We start from the raw sequence: 21,749 nt of genomic DNA, 5'->3' as shown, positions 1-21,749 counted from the left end.
CAGCTAGCTAAATAATCAGTAGCTGATCAGTCATGCATCCTCATGAGGTTTTCAAAAATAAAAACAACACATCCAGCCAAACAATACATACTAATAATAATACAACAAAGAGTAATAAACAAATATACTCTCACAACATATATGCAAATAACAGTGAGACTCAATAGAATCCCCCCAAAATAGCAGATACTACATTGTAAAGGGTTTTATTTTTAACATCAACAGAAAATTCTGTATTATATTTGTATCCTTTGCTATAAGTGTCCAGAAGCAGATTCAATTATTCCCTGATGATGAAAAAGGTGGCTATCCAAATATAGGCTAAGGCCACCGATCTAGTCGAAATTGAGTTATTCAGCTGCTCCTTTGGCAGATGGGAACAAAGCATGAAAGAGGGCTTCAGTGGGGTCTAGTAGCACTAAGATTCTCTTTGGTTATTTCTGGTTTTGTACTGAGACACATGTCACAATATGATACATTTCTGATGATTTCTTTCTTGTATGAAGTGAAAAAAAGGGACTGACTGTCACCACATTCAATCAAATACATTCTGATGATCCATCATTCAAGAACCACATGGTGAATTGCAAGTCACGGCACAGAGCATTTGTCTGTGTATCTCGTCTAACAGCACCTATTCTTACAGAGTATGAATTTTGGCCCAACAGCTGATCTGTGCTGTCCCCAGCTTACCTGACATTAAAATTGTCCTAGTACATATAGCAATAGGCCAGCAATCTCATGTGAATCTGTCCCAAAGTAGCCCACAAAGCCAAAACAACTACCCACTCCTTTTTGTTTTTGAAAATAATACAATCGGTTTCTGTGATAGACAACCTTTTTTTTTTTTTTTTTTTTTAGCTATAGACAGCACAGTAAGAGAGTTTAAGGAGTTCAGAGGCTCTACTGTTTCTAGGTTGGTGAACAGTTCAAATCGACTGAGAATTCTGTGCAGTCGAAACAGTTAACATATTCATTGTGATACTGGAATGCTGAGAATTGTGCCCTAGTTTCTCTACTGAATTAAAATTATGTTAGTGGAGCAGTGTTGCTTTCCCCTTTGTATAACGCATAGGAAGACATTGCCCTCTGGTGGAATGTGAAAACCCTTGCAGTTCCACTAAATTTGAGTAAAAGCAATTGTGCTGTGGTAGGCCGTATGCTGCACTGTGCAATTCATGATATGACCTCAATGGCCTCAATCCTCTTACCCTGAGGTAAAGCAGCACTGTGGCTTTTGGAAGTAACACTTACTGTTGACCAAGTGTAAGCAAGCTTCGGGCAAGGCCTGTCCAGTGAGCAGGTTGTGAATAAGAACGGAACGTTACATTCATGTTTTAAACAAGTTTGGCAATACACTTTCTTGTACTTGATTTGGAGGCTGTTACTTAATGAGGCACACTATTAGGGGTTTAGTTAAAGTATGCCTGCTTTTTCAAAGCAGCATAGCAAAGTGACTTTACAATAACCAGGTATCAGTCTGTCCACCCTTTTCATTTGCTCTATCATTAAAAATACTGATCCTTTGTCTTTGTTTCATTTTTTCTAAACAATTTGACAAGAAGTGTAGTGAATAGAAAATGTGGACTGTAGGTAATCAAAGTTCATCTCAGTGATGTTTGTGCCAATGTTGTTTTAAGAACAGTTCCACAGCTTCAAATACAATGTGAGAGAGAGCATTAACACAGTTCTGTGTTCTACTATGTGGGGAGACAGTAAGGCACATATTAGGTCAGGGTCCCTTAATCTTGTAGCGCTCAGACTACAAAATGATAGAACACATCAAAAACAGTATCCTTGGTAACTTGTTCTTTGGTTAACCTGGTATTATCCATATTTGTATCTCTTAATTGCTAAATGCAATTGATCTATCTCTCATCATTTGCTTTTTCACTTCATAAATAACAGCTGTTGATATACTGTACATTTCAATACATTTACTTACATTTCAGCAACAATCCTCAAGAATCCTTAGTTAACTTAAATTGGTTCTCCTGGCATATTATCCTTTCAGTGCAGTTTGGAACAGATTTGCTAATACACTGAAGTAACATACTAAGAGTATTACCATAATAATCAATATTTGGGAGTTATTCAAATATAAAAATAGCTTCTGCCTGTTTTTTTTCCACTTTCTGTACAAGCTGAATTCAACTCCTGATGTACAGGTGTTTTAGTTTGTTGCATCACAGATACAAAATCATTGCCAACCATAGGCGTACTTGACACGGGGGACGTGTCCCCCTCACCTTTTCAATGATGGGGGACATGTCCCCCTCACCTTTTCAAGGATGGGGAAATGTCCCCCTCACATTGCAGGAGTACTAAAACTTTTATTTCACGATAATTTATCAGTATACTCACGGGTCAGTATATAAGAAAAACGGGATCGGATCATGAGGTGGTGTTTTACAACAAGGATCTGGATCAGGCTCCACTAATCAGTAATGTTGATCCTGGAGCTGCACACACCTTAACTAGGGATGTTCAGGTGTGTTTCAAGCTACATCTGCATATTTTAAGTGGATGAAAATGCCCATTTCTTATACCATTACAATATGAGCATCATTTTTATAGCAAAACTGTATTTATCTTAAGTATTTCAATTTATTTCAACGTTTCTACAAGTATATTTCAAGGACAGGTCTCATTAAATTTGCATTATGCCGCACTCGGCGCATTGAGCAGGGGCCGGGCTCTGATCTGAGCACAGCTTCAGTGCTCTTCGAAGACTAAAGCCATGACTCAGAAGCAACTGAATAACATAGCTAATTGCCACACGCATCACTCATGATAACATTGTGCCAGCAATGAATTGTTTTGAATGATTGCCGCAGGAATGTCTTTGGATCTTTTAATTAGACATATAAAGGATACAATGTTTTGTTATGTTTGTTTGTAACATATTGTATTATTTCAGGTAGAATAATCTTCGTGCATGCCCCAGCTACAGCTAGCATGCCCTGATGGCTTTCTTTTTTTTTTTTTTTTTGGGGGGGTGCAACATTCTTTCTCTGCATTACTCTAAGTGAAAAATAAATACAGAAATTAATTAATACATAAACACACTTCCATGAGATTTACAGTCTGTATTTTATTTTAAAGTATTAAAGTATTGTACAGATAATCTCATATATAAGCATTTAAATTCTATCATTATAAACAAATTTGTCAGCCTTCATGTTTTAATAGTTTCACAAATTGATGGATTGTGCATGTCCAATAAATAACTAATATATCGCGACAAAGTTAGTCTAAATAAAAAAATAGTAAAAAAAAAAAAAAATATATATATATATATATATATATATATATATATATATATATATATATATATATATATATATATACACATACACACACACACACACACACACACACATACAGTGCCTATAGAAAGTCTACACCCCTTTTCAAAATGGTCACCTTTTGTTGCCTTATAGCCTGGAATTAAAATGCATTAAAAGTTGTTTTTTTTTCATTTATCTACACATCCTACCCCACAACTTCTAAGTGAAAAAAAATATTCTAGAAATCTGTAGAAAATTAATTAAAAATAAAAACTGAAATAGCTTGGTTGGATAAGTGTCCACCCCCCTTGTAATAGCAATCCTAAATTAGCTCAGGTGTAACCAATCGCCATCAACATCACACACCAAGTTAAGTGGCCTCCACCTGTGTTAATTTGTAGTGATTCACATGATTTCAGGATAAATTCAGCAGTTCCTGTAGGTTCCCTCTGCTGGATAGTGCATTTCAAAGCAAAGACTCTGCCTTGAATATCCCTTGGAGCACGGTCAAGATGATTACACCGTGTAACAAATGTATTTATTTTTTTTGGTTCCTGGGTAGTAAGTGTTATTTCCTAATTGCTTATGCCTCAAAAGTATAGAAAATGGCTATTATTCCCCACAAACTTCGTTTTTGTGACGAGGTGTGGCAAAGTGGCTAGTGGAGGGGAACAGATGTAGTGGTGATGCAATGCAGGAGTGACAGGCAGACAACAGTTTCCAGTGGAAAAGGTGCTTTTATTTATAATTCAGGTCTGGTGACTGTAAAATAATAAATCCCCGGCTATACACAACAATGTGTAAAGCGCGGGGATAGCAAAGCAGGGCACAGTCCCGAACAAAACGAACACACGGTCACCAGTCCTGGGTGAGTGCAGACGTGCTTGTGGTGGGTGAAGACACTGTATTTCGTGACGGTTCCGTGCAGTGGTGATCCGGATTGTGCTGACCCTGGTCGACAGCTCCGGATAGGTGAGTTAACTGTCTGGTGGTGCAAAACGCAGACAATTACAAAGACAGACACAACAATACACAACACGTAATTCTTTTTCACAATGAGAGCTCCGATCTCGGTCCTTCTCCCTCCAAGCGTTTACCCATGATATGATATCTAGGTAAATGGTAGCAGCTGCCTTTTTACTTGCAGCTGCCTCTCGTTTACCTTTCAAATAAATACGGACTCGCATCTTTCCAGGCTGACCCACTTCCCTGACCCAGAAACGAACTGTCAGGCCAGCCCTTCCAGATACTTCTCCTCTCGTTCTTTAGCGCCCTCATAGGTTGGGAGGAGGATTCATCACCATAACTCATATTTCTGTCACATATCCCACCGCTCAGAGTGGAGCCGAAGGAACACTCGGCTAAATCTACCTTCCCCATTACTCCCCCTCCCGGGAAAAATAATCCGCATTTTCGTGGTCTTTCCCTGCACGGTGTACCATGTGGTACATGAAGGGCTGCAATGCCAGATACCATCGAGTTATCTGGGCATTGCTGTCCTTCATTGTGCTTAACCACTTGAGTGGGGCGTGGTCTGTGACCAGATCAAATGAGTGTCCCAGCAGGTAGTATCGTAAAGAGTGAGTAGCCCATTTAATGGCCAAACACTGTTTTTCGACTACGGAGTAGTTAAGAACATAAGAACATAAGAAAGTTTACAAACGAGAGGAGGCCATTCGGCCCATCTTGCTCGTTTGGTTGATAGTAGCTTATTGATCCCAAAATCTCATCAAGCAGCTTCTTGAAGGATCCCAGGGTGTCAGCTTCAACAACATTACTGGGGAGTTGATTCCAGACCCTCACAATTCTCTGTGTAAAAAAGTGCCTCCTATTTTCTGTTCTGAATGCCCCTTTGTCTAAACTCCATTTGTGACCCCTGGTCCTTGTTTCTTTTTTCAGGCTGAAAAAGTCCCTTGGGTCGACACTGTCAATACCTTTTAGAATTTTGAATGCTTGAATTAGGTCGCCACGTAGTCTTCTTTGTTCAAGACTGAACAGATTCAATTCTTTTAGCCTGTCTGCATATGACATGCCTTTTAAGCCCGGAATAATTCTGGTCGCTCTTCTTTGCACTCTTTCTAGAGCAGCAATTTCTTTTTTATAGCGAGGTGACCAGAACTGCACACAATATTCAAGATGAGGTCTTACTAGTGCATTGTACAGTGTTAACATTACTTCCCTTGATTTAAATTCAACACTTTTCACAATGTATCCGAGCATCTTGTTAGCCTTTTTTATAGCTTCCCCACATTGTCTAGATGAAGACATTTCTGAGTCAACAAAAACTCCTAGGTCTTTTTCATAGATTCCTTCTCCAATTTCAGTATCTCCCATATGATATTTATAATGTACATTTTTATTTCCTGCGTGCAGTACCTTACACTTTTCTCTATTAAATGTCATTTGCCATGTGTCTGCCCAGTTCTGAATCTTGTCTAGATCATTTTGAATGACCTTTGCTGCTGCAACAGTGTTTGCCACTCCTCCTACTTTTGTGTCGTCTGCAAATTTAACAAGTTTGCTTACTATACCAGAATCTAAATCATTAATGTAGATTAGGAATAGCAGAGGACCTAATACTGATCCCTGTGGTACACCACTGGTTACCACACTCCATTCTGAGGTTTTTCCTCTAATCAGTACTTTCTGTTTTCTACATGTTAACCACTCCCTAATCCATGTACATGTGTTTCCTTGAATCCCTACTGCGTTCAGTTTGAGAATTAATCTTTTGTGCAGGACTTTGTCAAAAGCTTTCTGGAAATCTAAATAAATCATGTCATATGCTTTGCAATTATCCATTATCGATGTTGCATCCTCAAAAAAATCAAGCAAGTTAGTTAGACACGATCTCCCTTTCCTAAAACCATGTTGACTGTCTCCCAGGACCCTGTTACCATATAGGTAATTTTCCATTTTGGATCTTATTATAGTTTCCATAAGTTTGCATATAATAGAAGTCAGGCTTACTGGTCTGTAGTTACCTGGTTCAGTTTTGTTTCCCTTTTTGTGGATCGGTATTACGTTTGCAATTTTCCAGTCTGTCGGTACCACCCCTGTGTCAGCAGACTGCTGCATGATCTTGGTTAGCAGTTTGTAAATAACTTCTTTCATTTCTTTGAGTACTACTGGGAGGATCTCATCCGTCCCAGGGGATTTGTTTATTTTAAGAGCTCCTAGTCCCTTTAACACTTCTGCCTCAGTTATGCTAAAGTTATTTAAAACTGGATAGGAACTGGATGACATGTGGGACATGTTGTCAGTATCTTCCTTTGTAAAAACTTGTGAAAAGTAATCATTTAATATATTTGCTTTTTTTTTTCTTCATCTACGATTTTGCCATTTGTATCTCTTAAACATTTAATCTCCTCTTTGAATGTTCGCTTGCTGTTGTAATATTGGAAAAACATTTTGGAATTGGTTTTAGCTCCCTTAACAATGTTCATTTCTATTTCTCTCTTGGCCTTTCTAACTTCCTTTTTGACTTGTGTTTGCAGTTCTGTGTACTCTTTCTGCGTACTTTCTTTTTGGTCCTTTTTTAATGCTCTGTAAAGTGCCTTTTTTCGCAATATTTTTTTTAATTGATCTATTAAACCATTTTGGCAATTTAGTTTTACATTTAGATTTGTCTACTTTAGGGATATAATTGTTTTGCGCCTCTAGCACTACATTTTTGAAGAACAACCATCCTTCTTCTGTGGGTGTTTTCTCTATTTTACTCCAATCTACTTCTGTTAGTCTCTGTTTCATACCTTCATAGTTTGCTTTTCTAAAATTGTAAACCTTAGCTTTAGTCATTACTTTTGGGGATTTAAAAAAACACTTCAAATGAGTTTGCCAGTGGTTCTCTGAAGGATGAATCTCTTGGTGAAATCTGGTGTGATAAGAGTGAGGGCCTGGCAAAGTGTACGCTTAATAGTATCAAACGCCCCCTGACACTCAGCTGACCATTTAATTAAATTTGGAGCACTCTTTTTGGTGAGGTCGACTAACGGGTTAACCACTGTGGCGTACTCGGGGATGAAGTGGCTGTAATAACCGGCTAAGCACAGTAGTGACCTCACCTGAGTCTTGGTTTTGGGGATCGCTGCATCAACCAAAGCCTGGTTTATGGTGACTACAGGTCTCATCCTTCCATTCTCCATTAAAAATCCCAAATATTGAGTCTCTGTTTTGGCAAACGCACATTTCCTCAAGTTAGCTGTCAGCCGGTCTGCCCTTAGAGACTGAAGGACGGCTGTAACCCTAGCCAAATGCTCTCGCCAGGTGGAGCTGTAAATCACCACGTCATCAATATATGCTGCTGCATATTCATGATGTGGCGTAAAACCTGGTCCATCAGTCTCTGAATGGCAGCGGGCGCACCATGTAGCCCAAACGGCATGGTTTTAAAGTGGAACAGCCCTTCTGGTGTTTCTCTCGCACTGTGACACCTGGTGGAGAGATAATGTCATATTCAACTAAGTTTGTTCTGCCGGGCACGTCAGAAAAAACATCGCTGAACTCCTCAATAAGCTTACGCAGCTCTCTTTGCTGATCCGGAACCAATTATTCCCCCATAGAAATCGTTCTTGTGCTCGTGGTCTCTGGACAGGGACCTTAATCATACTCCATATTGCCTGGGGCTATAAATAAGACCTCCCTTGCCTGCCAGGGCTTTAAAAAATTTACATGGTAAATTTCACGTTCATTTCGGCGATCGGGCTGTCTAATTTCATAATTTACTTTCCCTATAGCCCGAATCACCTCATACGGCCCCTGTCATTTAGCACACACTTTCGATTCTGATGAGGGAAGTAGCAGCATTACCTTGTCCCCTGGTCGAAAGGTTCGAATCCGTACATTTTTGTTGAAATGCTGCTGAAAAACTACTCACTTCTAAATCTTCTGTAGTCATTTTTGTATTACTTTAGTATAAATACATGTTAATTTGGATTCATATGTTGTTTTTTTCTGACTTTATGTGAACGAAAAGACACAAATTCGCCCGTTTTCTCATTGGAAATAGATAAATTTCAAAATATCACTGTCCTGGTCATAAAAGCAAAGTTTGTGGGGAATAATAGCCATTTTCTATACTTTTGAGGCATAAGCAATTAGGAAATAACACTTACTACCCAAGAACAAAAATTGTGTTACATAGTGTTATGTATGATTGTGTATGGCATCACCAAGACCCTGCCTAGATGAGGCTGTCCCTCCAAACTGGATGATCGAGCAAGAAGGAGACTGATCAGAGAGGCTATCAAGAGGACAATGGCAACTTTGCAAGAGCTACAGGCTTTTATGGTCAAATTGGTCAAAGTGTGCATGTGACAACAATATCCCAAGCACTCCATACATCTGGCCTGTATGGTAGGGTGGCATTATTCAAGAAAGCCCACCTTGAATCCCGTTTGAAGTATGCAAAAAAACACTCAGGAGATTCTGTAGCCATGTGGCAAAAAGCAAACAAAAAAAAAAGAAAAGGATATTTTAGGTACTTAAAAAGGTAGAATAATTGATTACAAATCAATTATCAGGACATTTCTGACTATAAGTCCTTCATCCGAAACATCCTGATAATTGATTTGTAATTTCTGATTTGTACCTTGTTAAGTACCTAAAATATTCTTTTTTCTTATTGATCATTTTGGTACACAGCAGTCTTCCTTTTTTTCAAACTATATAACTATATATATATATATATATATATATATATATATATCTATCATATATATATATATATATATATATATATAGTTGTATAGCGTTTAAATATAAAAACTATAAAAAAATAATAACTAGGTTAGCAACAAGAAAAAAAATCATTACATTTTTTGCCAGGGAAAGTTCGTCTTGAAATGCTTTAAACATTAAACTCCATGTTTATTATAACTAAGCTCCTGCTAGTTTAAGATCACACATCCGTTAATAACTTAGCAACTATGGTGTTTTTTGTTGTTGTTGTTGTTGTTGTTGTTTTGTTTTTTTGTAACGTTGCTGCATTTAAATGTCAGGTTTATGTGTTAGGAAAGTAGCATCACTTCTTTGCTAATTTACAATAAAAATCCTCCTCTGCATGACTTAAAACAGCCAGGCTGCAGTTCTAGATGTGCAAGAACTTAAGAGTTGTTGTGCATGTGTGTGATCCAGCTTTTTAACCCACACCAAACTGGTAAATCTAATTCTGCGGCAGCTTTAAACTGTCATCATTTTATTATTACTCATTATCATCTTGAAATCTGCTGATTCAGCATTGCAGGGTAGACAATGTTAAGTAACACATAATGTTATGCAAAGGGAGAGGGGGTCCTAATAGAAAGTTTAATGCTGCCATTTCCTAAACCCTAAGTTAGTGTATAGTAGTATCTCTTTCAGCCTTCTCTTATCCAGAACAGTCAGGTCTATCCTTTTAATCACTTTATCATCTTCGAGAATACATTTCAGTTAATAAATACTTGATAAATTTATCATGAAAGTTAAAGACATGATAATCCAATGTTAATAAACAAATCAGTAGCATTAATTTTGACATTTTCAGAAAGTCTTTATGAGTATTTCGTTATTAAATAAATCGGGCTGATGTTATTTCAGAAATCATATTGATTTACAAAATAATGTTAAATATACTGACGGGAAACGTTTCTTGAGACTGTTCTTTTGGTTGCATGGGATTTTTAAAGCAAATCAGAGTTCATGTGCTCATTTAATTGACGAAAAACTATGTAACTCACCTGTAAACAGTATTGTATTTTTATTTATTTTTTAACGCGCATGGCTTTGTTGGGAGCGGCAGCTGTAACAGCAAATGTAATTTTAGAGCTTGAGTGTGAGTCTGAGATTGACAGACCCTGGCTGTGATGTCGACGATATAGAGAGAGGGTGTACAGTACCAGGGTTCATCTCTTGGATTTACCAGATGACGATCTAGGGCAGCTATTGTCGACCTCTGTCAGGCTGTTGGAGGACCTTGAATCGTCTACTAATAGGGGCCGTGCCGTACCCCCACATATGAAGGTGTTTACAGCATTGTCCTTCTATGCCTCTGCTTGATTTCAGAGGGTCAGAGGGGACTTAGGGACTCAGTCAATCTACTATCTCTACAGCTAACCATCAAGTCACAGCTACATTGATAAAGTAGGTTAACAATTACAGTATATCCGGTATCCCACTTAATCAGGTGCAGCTACAAAATACTAAAAGTTTAATTGCTGGGTGACAAAGTGCCCGCCCCTGCGTGTATTTTCTGTTATATGTTGCGTGTGATGTGTTAAATGTTGGTGTATAGTCAGTCATTGGTGCATGGGATATAAACAGGTCTGTGTTTCACGTGTGTTTAGGAAATGTACATTTGTATTTAGGCATGAGGATTGCACAGCACTTCACATGCAAGTAAAAAGTAATATGTGAGCACGGGGAATTGCAATTTATTAATTCACGTGCAGCTGTACCGAGACTCCAATTGAATGATTGATTAGCAATCAAGTCTTGGTACAGCTGCATAAAAACAGCATGTTTTCACCCACTCGGGGTTGTTCGGGGTGTTTCGGGGTGTTCGGTGAGTCTAGAATGGGAGAAAGAGGAGAAATTATTTACAATTGCTATTGCGTGCTGGTGGGACCAGCACAATACTTGTTAATTTATCAACTCGCCATGTTTGTCAGTGTGTCTATCCGTGTACCGTTTTGTTAAGTATATTCCGTTTTTGTTGGTCTCTTTTATTTTGGAGTAGAGTGCCGTGTCCTGTTTCTGTTTGTTTGTTAAACCCTTTTATTTTTCAATAAACCGGCGCAAGCAAGCGCCATCATCATTTCACATCATCTGTCTTTGTGTATTTCATTCCCCTGGTTCTGACACCGCCCACTTCGGCCGTCTCTGTGACATAGCCCCCATTACCCAAACGGACTATAATGTCTAGTAATGCCCACTGTGTCAGTGTTGTAATCGGGTTAAGACTCGAGTCGAGTTGAGTCTTTAAAATGCCAAGCTCGAATAGTCAGGTCACAGAGTTTACTCCAGTCAAGTCACCTATTTAGTTCGAGTCAATTCGAGTCATTAGTTCTGATAGTTTGAAACTGTTTCATTTATTCAGATTAATTTTACAGATTTGCAATCTATAAGTTAAAAGAAAAGAACATTTCAATTAAAAATACAAAATTGAGATGCACAATAATGTGGTCATGAGCGTTCCCAAACTCACTTGCGAGCCACTGTAACAATCCAAACTTATGGACAAACCCAGATTGATGTTTAACTAGATGAGCAGAAACGTAGGGATGCAATACACAAGCAAGTAAGAAAAAATTGTGAGGTTCTTAAACGCTTTATTGATTCTGTTGTTTATCTTGGCAAGAACTGGCATTCAGAGGGCTCGGTGAAGGCACCAATTCCTCAACTAGTCATCGTGTGGAATTACTTTCTTTGATTTATGACTACGACAGCAAGTTAAGCAATCACTTGTCAACAGCCACAGTATTCTCGGGTACCGGTAACAAGATTCAGGTCCTGCTAGATGCAGACGTACAGGAAGGAAGCCAAGTACCTAGCTGTAATAACAGATTAAGCAACCGGTGTTGGAAGCACAGCTCAGCTGCCTTGTGTTTTCAGGTATGTGACTGCATTGGCCCAAAAGAACAGTTGTTCTGTGAAAATGTATTACATTTACTAAAATAAAAATAATAATTTTTGTTGGTTTGTTTTTTAGATTCTATTGATTCTTTAGTGTTACTATGCCAGACAGCCACTAGAATATCATTACCTTTAATCAACCAATGCCCATAAATTAACCAATCAAAAATTATAATCAATTGACAGCCCTTTTATAGATAGAAAGATAGATAAACAAATAGATAGATAGCTAGATAGATAGCTAGATAGATAGGCACACACACAAATTAGATATCAAAATAAGAAAGCAAATAAATAAATTAAGATGGCTTAACCCTCCTCCAAAAACAAAAAGAAAAATATATGAGAACAATAAAAAAAATGCTACTCGTTTCTCTTTATGTAGTAGTGGGTACAGGAAGTGATGTAGGTGATCTATGGTGATCCGGGAGATTCAAGCATTAACGACCTCTTTGACTCAATTTCATAAGTATTATCGAATTGATTTTATTAACAAATTCCGACTGAAAGTCACTTGTTACTGAAGTTGTCGTTTCACTCTACTGCAAGTCTGATACAATACCAATGCTTGTTGAATACCCAAAAACCCCCCCCACATGGGGGTTGGAAGTGGGGGGGGGGTACCTATTTTTATTTTATTGTATTAGCTCCTAAAGGGTACTTAATAATGTTTGGACACAAACGACAAACGCATGCTAACAAACACTGACCCTTCTCAAAACACATGAACTAAGAAGTGCTTACACAAGAGACTATGCTGATCACTATAAAGATGCAAGCGGCAGATGTATTTCATGTCACATGACTGAACAGTTCAAATACTGGTTTGAAGGCAAAAATAAGCCTGATAGAGCCAGAAATGCTGCAAGTTTAGAGGAATTTTGTTTTTTAGCACAGATAGACAGGATGCAGAGGTCCATTACCTTCCCTGCAGTTATTTACAAGATGGTATCAGTCTTACAAAACTAGTTGAAGAAAAACGTTAGGTTACTCCCTGTAACCCTAGTTCCCTGAAAGAGAAGACGACCACCAAACAATACTTTTGGGATATGCCTGCCTTAGGTAGGTACTCACTGAACATTTTATGTCAGAGCTGCCGATAGGCCCCTCCATGGAGTGACATCCTCAGTCCTGCTCCCCAAGGGAATAAGTAGTCATTCCGCAGAGCTCCCTTCCTTTTTGCATCTAACCCGCGAATGCGAGTGATGTGACCTTGCAAGGTTTGTTGGTCGTCTTCTTTTTCAGGGAACCAGGGTTACGGTAAGTAACCTAGCGTTCCCTTTCAAATCGAAGAAGACCACCAACCAATACTTTTGTGAAAGTATACCAGAGCCGTCGCGATGGAGCATGAGCGAACAGCATATGAGGGATGCCTCACTACTGTTGGTGTGTGCACGTACAACCTCAAAGACAACCTTGTGCCTAATGAGGGCTTAGAGGAATCTACCACATTAAGTCTGTAAAACCTGGTGAATGTATGCGGCATAGCCCAGCTAGCCGCAGTACAAATGTCAGTCAATGAGGCACCTCGATAGAGAACCCATGACACAGCCACACCTCCGGCAGAGTGCCATTATCTCAAACATGCATACAGGAACTGTGCACATACAGATCCTGCAGCTCACTGACCTGCTTAGCGGAGGTGATGGAAAATAAAAAGGCTGCCTTCATAGAGAGATATTTCAGCTCTATGTAATGTATAGGCTCAAACCGGGCCTTAGTAAGAGCCTCCAATACCATATCTACACTCCACTCAGGGAGGACGTCCTTTCTAGGGGGACGCAGCCACCGAGCACCCTTTAGGAAACGGGTCACCAGAATATGGGCACCATGACTGAAACTCATGCTTTAACTTTTGGGAAATTGCTTGCATACCTGTCCATACAGTAGTACTTCCCAAAACAAGAACACCTCCAGAAACGCAAAATAGCATTAAATATGTAACACATTTAGCTAGTTAATGTTTGTTACACAAACAGAAATACACATTAATATCACAGACAACTTACAAATTTAATTTTAAATTACCGGTATGTATTTGTTGCTAATATATATTACAGCGATATTCACATTCTCTTATCTAGCATTATACTGTCGAATATATTCGATCTACTTATTAATATAAATTATACTTACAAAATTAATTTTAAATTATTTATTTTTTGTTACGCTAATATCTGATCTACAGCAATATTCACATTTATCTAGCATCATACTGTCGAAGACATCTGATCTACAAATTTATACAAATTATACTTATAAAATTAATTTTAAATTATTTATAAAATAAAGGATCACACACATAGCAATTGTACTCAAAGCTCTACTAAACAAAAACTAGGTCTTCTGTTAAACTGAAACAGTTTGGACATGTCAGGCAAAAATAATGCAGCTGACCCTACCATATGGCACTTAGCAATGGTTGTGTAAGCCACAAGGAGGCATAATGTATTTTGATAATATGTTAAGAGAATGCAAGAGGAAATGTTTTCAAAACAAAACATAATTGTGAAATTGGAGACTCTGTAGAGCACCACGGAGGGGAAAAAACAGCTCGACCCTCAGTGGGCCAAGTGACATCCTCTGTTGTGCTGTGTATTTCACAAAATTTTGTTTGTGCTTTGAAGCTTTTAAACTAATTTAAACAGCTCTGTTTTTCAAGTAGCACTGTGACACCCTGCAATCACCATTTCCGCTAGGAAAAACTGCTTCCCTTCAGTGACTGGTCGCTAAATGTTTTACCAGTCACTATTCAAAATACCATCATGATTTGTGTGACATCTGTCCATTCTTAAAGCAATAATAAATAGGCCTTGGTGTTTAAAAATATCCAACTTGTTTGCTTTTGTTTGTGCCCTGTGACCACTACAAATTACACAATGTACAATAGAACTCAGTGCCTAGTTTCACAGTAACCATGACACTTGCTTTATTAATAAGCTAAGGCAGAAACTGCCAAATCACTCACTTATTCACATGCCTTTGCCTTTGCCTTAAAGCGTGTCTGGAGGCGCACTAGAGACAAACCCATTCGCTCTTGTTAGTGACAGTCAGTGTTGCTAGCTGTCCATCACAAACCTTTTGTTGCCAGTCAAACTGACGGGTGGCTTCAGTCTCTGCCCGTCAACTAGCTTTTGAAACCGCCTCTGACTATTTAATGGAAAAACTGCTGTAATTCAAATAGACAAACTTAGGTAAATCTACTGATTACTTATCCTCAGTATTATCACCTTTGTCCACTGAATACTAAATAACTAAATGCTTAAGACACTTTGTTGGCAAAATGGCAAATCTTTGTAACGGGCTTCATTTGCCAGAAACAGACAACTTTCTGACATTAACTTCCAACAGTTTGAAACGGAACTGTCAAGGCTATGACCTCTGTGATTTTTTTATATTTTAAATATGCTTTGCAAACATATGGATTTGTTGCTCCTGTTTACTCTTGTGCGTTCCATGATAACTTTGTGTACAAGATGTTGAAAGTTTTCTCCTGGTAGAGATTTCATAAATAAACAAAGTTTAATAATAACACTGTGTAACAAATTTTTTAATGTTTTTTGTTCCTGGGTCATAAGTGTTATTTCCTAATTGCTTATGCCTCAGAAGTATAGAAAATGGCTATTATTCCCCACAAACTTTGCTTTTGTGACCAGGACAGTGATATTTCAAAATATCACTATTTCCAATGGGAAAACGGGCAAATGTGTGTCTTTTTGTTCACATAAAGTCAGAAAAAAACAACATATGAATCCAAATTAACATATATTTATACTAAAGTAATACAAAAATGTCTACAAAAGATTTAGAAGTGAGTAGTTTTTCGAGATTTCCGTTCTCCACTTCTGAACACCCTTTCCCCTAACCTGGCGAGCTGCAGGCTTTTTATACAGGTGACCATCTCCCGATTAGCAATAAATTAATCATCTAATTAATTCGGGAGATGGCCGCCTTCTGCACGGGTTTTAATTATTAGCGTGGATGGGCTTCCCATCCACACTGCAAAACAAAATGCACGGCGGTTCGCCGTCATTTATAAACAAATATATATTTTAAAACAGTAACACAAAAATGCACGGCTGCGCCGTCATACAAAATAATAAACAAAACACACGGCGGATCGCCGTCTTCTATAAACAAACATTAAACAATAAACAAATACAAAATAACACAGGGGAGGAGGGGAAGACCCCGTTCTAAAATAAACACTGTGCAAGGCTGCTCGCCCTGTTACACTCACATTTAGACTTTTTAAGAAGTTACTTTCCTGCTTTCATAGTACTTCTGAAAAATTCTTCCTCACTGGGGGGAAAAAATGTGTAGCCCAATTCCAAAACTCTTGTGAGCTCTGCTGGCCAGCTTTGTGTCCCCTCTATATACAACTGGCAGTGTTACAGAGGGTTTTGTCACTGGTTTATTTTAACCTTCAGAGGTTCACAGTGCTGGCATCAGAGGAATTCAAACTGCTGGCCAGAGCCAAAAAACATTACACAAAGTAAAGGGTATTTCATGTTTAGTATATATTAATATATAAAGTCTGCTTTATTGTCAAATGTGTTCAGTAAAAAAGGGAATCAATTTATACTACGTGTACATATGCAGGTTACAAATCTTGCTACAGAGTTGCCAGAAATGTAGGTTGATAGGAGGGTCATAAGTAATGTTTTTCCTGGTAGGATGCTTGGCTTGACTCACAGCGCTAACACTATATAGTAGATCTGTTATCTGATAGAAATTACACCCGAGCTGATTATAATTGGGGTCCGACAAGGAATAGCACTGGAATTTCTACCATACCTGTCCATTTCATAAGCAGTTCATGAACATCTGTAAATCAAAATACATATTTTAATATATAAAACAATTGAGACTTTTTTTGTTTGCAGTACCTATTCAGTTAAATTTATATGCTAAATGTAAAAGTCACTTTCCTGACATTCTAAACTGCTGTGTTACTGGTGGATTTTACCTTCATGGGTGGCTTTTTATAAATCCTCCCAGATTTTTTTTTTAAATAAGAAATAAATCTATAACCACTGAATGGAAGGTGCTTTGAAACAGACAGTGCCGGATAACTTTTGATGTCAGAGCATAATTTGAAGGTGGTGTGTGAGAGGGAGTTGGCATTGTGGCTTTTATGTGTTCTTGTGAATGGCTTATTATCATTCCCTTTGTCCTTTGAATGGTGTTGTGTTAATGCTGTAACAAATTATTTTAAGTTAAGGCAAACAGTCTTTAATGGAAGCTAAATAGTTTATTCTGTGTGTGTTTATCTGCAAAAATAATTAAGTACTCTGCAACAGAGTGGATCCGGGAATGTTGGCATTTTAATGGCCTAACAAACAAATATTAACGATGGGGGAGATGGAGAATAATTACACAAGGGCTTCTTCAGCTGCAGCAAGAAGGCAGCCAGTTCAGATCAAAGGCAGCAGCACACATCTCTCATGAACTACGATCATTTCATCATCTTCTTTTTCCCAGTGACACAATTTGAATAGTATATTAAACAAGATTTTCTTCTGTGGTTGAAGAGTGCAATAACTATCTGTATTTGAATCTCCTCCTAGGCTTCCATAGGACACTTGTATACCTCTCAGAAGATTGTTATTGAAGATTAAGTGGGGAAAAAAAACTGCGTGAAGGAAATCATTGTTGAATACCTACAACCTCATTCTAATTACACCCTTCTGCTTAAATGAAAGAACATAGAACTCTCTATTGTATCCTGCAACAAAGTCTCACAGGACATTGGCTGCCATTAAATAGTACCCTTTCTTCCAGAGTGTTTGTGTCTATTATGTGATTTGTAATCAACATGTGAGCTATACAAACTGTAAAGTGGAAGCGCTTTTTTTTAAACTTTCTTTTTTTTTTTCAATCTAATTGCAATGTAGCTGTCTACAGTGCCCCATTATAAAAGTAATCAGATGATTCATCCACTACTTGTTCTGCAAGACTTTCTCCTCCACCTCCCCACCACCTCCTTTGCAGCTGTATCTCCCTTCTGGGGGTCGGTGATCCTCCATCACCTGGCCTTGGTGACCTATGACCGATGTTGGAGGTCGCACCTCAAACAAGAATGGCTCCTATCGGTCCAGAAGGCGAGATCCTGGGCCAAGCAGTCAATCATTCCACACTACTTTGAATTTCTTACTTAAGGAATTGCTATTAAGCACACAAATATTTTAATATTGTGTTCCTATCCACGGTTTGACATCTGCACACAGGGTAAGATGTACTTAAATTTTCCAAATCTTTAAACTGCAATTGGTAGATTTTTTATATACATGATTTATAATGAAGTAGACAAACATTCTGACTGACAAAAGATTTGTCTGTTTCACTTAGGGCACTTTCGCACCTAGTTTGTTTGATGCAGTGTTTGAAGTGTGGTCCAGTTTGCTTGAAGTATAAGTGAAACCTCCGAGAACCACGTAATCGCACCAGGATGCGCAAGTGAAATGCTGGTCTTGCTTCGTTTGGAGTGGACTTGGTAAGTTTGCCACTTTGCTTCTTTCTTAACTTGCAATTTGAAAGCAAACGTACCACAGAAATGAACCACTCCAAACAGCCGAAGTGGTGTACTTCAGCAAACACCAGGGAAAGTGTCCTGCCACTGTTGCACATACACAATGCAAAGCATGTTATCCCTAAAAACTAAACATCTAAAACATTAATAAAAACTAGGCAAAAAAATGATGCAGCCAAGCTACTGCCTTAATCAATAACAAAACTGAAACAAGAACATATTTACCACCTGTTTTATTAATTAACTTCAACACTTTCTCAACAAATGTTTTTCTGAAGCTTGCAATTTTTTTAGTTCACAGTTCTAGAAAGAACAGGTTCTAAATCCCTTGTTTACATCAGTGTAAAATAAAAATACAGTAATCTGTCGCATATCTGACTGTGGTGGCACCAGAGTAAGGGTGAAGAGTAAAAAGTCAGATAAATGAATCCTGTTTTAATTACCATTAGACACAACTGTATATTCACACAATTACTGTTTTGAGATTCAGCTTTTCTTGCGGAGCTCCCCTAAATCCCTTGTTTAGAAAGATACACTGTATTAATGCTTGTGACAGAGTAGCCGCCTGCCATGTGGATGCTCGCTTTCGCTGCTGAGTGACAGGCAGGAGATCGAGACGGAGGTTGAAGTTTATACACCCAGCAGGCGAACAGGATTTATTTACAAAAGCTGAAAAGCTCACTTAACACTACCAGCAATACAACACAGTGTACAAAGACTTTGTTAAGATCTACAACATCTGAACTAATCTTCTCTGTTCAATAATAAACTAACATTGCTGAAGAGGTTGATCATGGCAGATAAACGGCTAGGGCAGATGGCTGGATATGCAACGTTTTACTGTACTATTAATGTCACAAAGAAAAGCAATACATTTTAATCTTTTTCATAAACATAAGGGGAAAAAAGCATTAATCGTTAATACTGTTCATTGCTGTAACAACCTTATTGCATTAATGACTGATTGCATTAATCAGTTGTCACTGCAAAGGACAAAAGTCTGTAAGATTGGAATTTTGCCTATAAAATGCCAGTCAAAAGTGAAATAATTACTATGGAAGTTGTTTCAGAACCCCCCCCCCCCCCACAATCCATTTTTAATGCGAGTCCAGCTTGTTGATGAGCATTACGAGATGTGTTAAATATTAAATATATGATATTTTTTATAGGGCTCTCAAATTTAAAAAAAAAAGATTCAAAAAAGCCTTAAGTGGGCCTACCTAGGATTTGATACAATGGAAAAAATAGAATGTGCAACAGACTAAACCCTGTGGTTCTATTAAAGGTGACACGTAGTAAATATTTCATTTAGACATGTCTGCTTTACTGTGGTACAAAATAAACTAAAGACCTAAAGATCTTCAGACCTACCCCCACAGTGCCTCTTTGCCTGTACCTGTAGACGGTGCTCCACTCCGGTGTAGGCTACGCACTGCCCCTGTCGTGTGACTGCACATGTATGGCGCCTCTATATACGTGTATTCGTTTCTTTACTGCCGTGCAGTTAGAAAAAGGTAATAAGAAGTGTGATTCCTCCATGGGAACCCAGCTCTGCTGTGTCCTGCTGTTGAGTTGAATCCGCCAGCTTTTTCAGCCCGCCTACTTGGCGATCGGTTTATAAAACAAAACAGAACAGTTGCATGCGCTGCCGTGGTGACTGTTATTTTACATTCACATTTATTGTTGTGTATATGTGTTTTTCTTTACTGCCTTGCAGTTTGAAAAGAAAAAGTAGCAGCGTGACTCCTCTACCGGGTCCCAGCTCTGCAGGGTCCCGCTGTTGAGTTGTATCAGCAGCCTTATTTTAGCCCGCATGTTGGCGTGCTTGGTCACCCGCCTGGCATGGGGAATGTGTCACTCTGTCCCTGCATAACACATCACAGATCCTTAAGCCTATGCTCCACTCTGGCATACGCCATGCGGTGCCAAGTGGTGTTACTGCACGCGGTCCAGGACCAGGTTATCGCCGCCCTGCACCATAGTGCGCTCCCCTGTACTGCTCTCCTGATTGCCTACTGCAGTCACTCGAGCTATGTATCCACCCCAGTGTATGCTATGCGCTCCCCCGGGTTGTGTTGACTTCACGTCCATGCCTCAGTGCTTGGCAGTACAGTATGTTAATAACACTCGGTGTCCCTGATGCTTCGGTGCACCACTAGTGTATTCTACCTCACTCAGTGCCCTCGGTGCGTCTGCACCCTTAGTGCCTAAGTGCTTTAATACATGGCTGAGCTGTACTTCAACTTCCCCCATATAAAATGGGAAAACCCGGTGGGTAGCATGACGGATGAAATTGAAATGGTGGAAATGACAAATGACTGCTTCCTAACACAATTTGTCAAGGCACCGACTAGAGGGGAGGAATGCCTTGATTTAGTCTTTTCAATTAACGAAGACAGAATAACTAAAACAGAGGTCAGAGTGCTTTTTAAAACCCCAAAAGTAATGACTAAAGCTAAGGTTTACAATTTTAGAAAAGCAAACTATGAAGGTATGAAACAGAGACTAACAGAAGTAGATTGGAGTAAAATAGAGAAAACATCCAAAGAAAAAGGATGGCTGTTCTTCAAAAATATAGTACTAGAGGCACAAAACAATTACATCCCTAAAGTAGACAAATCTAAATGTAAAACTAATCTGCCAAAATGGTTTAATAGATCAATTTAAAAAAATATTCAGCGAAAAAAGGCACTTTACAGAGCGTTAAAAAGGGACCAAAAACAAAGTACACAGAAAGAGTACACGGAACTGCAAAAGCAAGTCAAAAAGGAAGTTAGAAAGGCCAAGAAAGAAATAGAAATGAACATTGTTAAGGGAGCTAAAACCAATTCCAAAATGTTTTTCCAATATTACAACAGCAAGAGAACATTCAAAGAGGAGGTTAAATGTCTAAGAGATACAAATGGCAAAAGCATAGATGAAGAAAAAAAATAGCAAATATATTAAATATATTAATATATTAATATTAATATTACTTTTCACAAATTTTTACAAAGGCGGACACGGACATCATGCCCCACATGTCAACCAGTTCCTATCCAGTTTTAAATAACTTTAGCATAACCGAGGCAGAAGTGTTAAAGGGACTAGGAGCTCATAAAATAAACAAATCCCCTGGGACGGATGAGATCCTCCCAGTAGTACTCAAAGAAATGAAAGAAGTTATTTACAAACTGCTAACCAAGATCATGCAACAGTCTCTTGACACAGGGGTTGTACCGACAGACTGGAAAATTGCAAACGTAATACCGATCCACAAAAAGGGAGACAAAACTGAACCAGGTAACTACAGACCAATAAGCCTGACTTCTATTATA

The sequence above is a fragment of the Polyodon spathula genome, chromosome 3 (assembly GCF_017654505.1).
Source record: "Polyodon spathula isolate WHYD16114869_AA chromosome 3, ASM1765450v1, whole genome shotgun sequence".
NCBI lineage: Eukaryota > Metazoa > Chordata > Actinopteri > Acipenseriformes > Polyodontidae > Polyodon > Polyodon spathula.
The sequence above is the reverse complement of the archived record's forward strand: the minus strand, read 5'-3'. Positions refer to the sequence as shown.